Raw genomic sequence first — 1,915 nt, 5'->3', positions numbered from 1 at the left:
ATATAGCATCATAATACCACATATGAACATAAAGCTATCAAGCAGTCTCCTTTCATTTTTTTTTTTTTTGTCAGAACGTTCCGTCCCTTGGATGCATCTAGTTTTTAACCAAGTTCTTGTAATTGTTTTCATGTCAAAGTTTTCATCATATGCATCTAATGGATGTTTATGAATTACTTTTATTCAATAGAATAGTTAAATTAGTCGAACGTTAGAAACCATGGCTTAAAGTTGAGAAGGTCTTCTCATTTAATAAAACACCCTGTAACGTGGCCACAAATACATCCATCCCTTAAATCTTATGTTTAACATCGATGGGATTTTTATGAAGAAAACATATTTATAACATAAAGTACAATTCATGTTGTTGATATATGAAAGGTTGATCTCTTTTACTAAACACTAGTTGTGTACCCGCGCAATGCGGCGGGAACCATGAATTTTAACGATTTTGAAGTTCCACTGGTTTTATAAGATAAGATTTAACGATGATATATGTTACACTTGGTCTTTACATATTAATACAATTTGAATAAATAAGAGTTATGGTTCCAATTATAGACTAACGATGAAAAAATTGTATGACAGTTTAAAATCCAGTATATTTAAAATCCAACATATTTAAACGACTCCACAAATATGTTCGATTTACACCAAGAGCAAAGAACCAAGAAACTTGAGTTTTAAGATAAACACTAAAAAACAATAAAGAAAACTACAAATTTGACAGATCATAAGTCATGAAAAAGACCAAAAAAAATGGGTTTTAGAATGAAATTTCAACTGTTTACCCTCATTCTTGTCCAGAAACTTAGATTAAGGTTGAATTAATACATGTATATATATATATATATATTTCAAAAAAAACCCAAGAACATATTAATTCAGAACATATTATACAGTGCACTTTGGACAGCCTAACCCCAAAATATATAGTGTATATATAAATAAATAACTATAAAAGTATAAACCGTAAATATTAAAAAAAAAATTCCACGGTATATATAACATAAAATAATATAATTTAGTAAAAAACTATTCAATATTGGACTTATTTCGAAGGTATTAACGAGACGATTATAATGGTGTATCTTGTTAAAATAAAAATGTATTTTTTAAACATGTTTTAATTGATATAGGATTATATATATTAATTTGATAAATGTTTAAAATGAAACATTTAAAAATAAAGGACGTAAAGTAAATTAATTAATTAATTATAGGAGTATAAAGTATAAATTTAAAATTATAATTTTAAAAAAATTGGTTGTGAGAGAGTGTATGTGAGGAGAGGAGGGAGTGAAAAAGTGATATAAAAGGTATCTTGGTTATTTAGTATTTTAAGACTTTAAAATTTTTATTAAATTTGCTTTATAAGATAGTATAGATAATTTTGCCATGAAGTATACGTCCAAATTTATGTGTAATGAAAAGTGTGCCATCATAAAATATGTATGAATAAAGGGTTAGTTATTCATATCCATTTTCATTTAGGGACTGTTTATCAAACATTTATCTGGTAAGTGTTTGTTGGTAAAATTTAATATTATTATTTACTTAACGGATAAGATTTTAGTCCACCAAAACGACATTGTATGCAACAATTTATCCGGTAAGCGCTTACCGTGGTAAGAGTCGTCGCCCTCACTTACTGAATAAAAATCTTGGTCCTTATCTCGCTCTTACCGGATAAGATTCTTGTTTCTTACCATATTCATTCGATAAATTAATGTGACTTGGTAAACACTTACTCAAGTAAGCGTTTGGTAAACGGCCAACTAAATATCACTTTATTCCTTGACCCATTCCTTATTAATGTATGCATATGAATATAATATTGAAGAATGAATAAAAAAATAAACTTATAAAAAAATATTTTTCTCAAACAATAAATATCAAAATTGTATTGCTTTTT

The sequence above is a fragment of the Cynara cardunculus genome (assembly GCF_001531365.2).
Source record: "Cynara cardunculus var. scolymus isolate 2C chromosome LG 2, CcrdV1, whole genome shotgun sequence".
Classification (NCBI taxonomy): Eukaryota; Viridiplantae; Streptophyta; class Magnoliopsida; order Asterales; family Asteraceae; genus Cynara; species Cynara cardunculus.
This window is presented reverse-complemented; position numbering follows the sequence as displayed.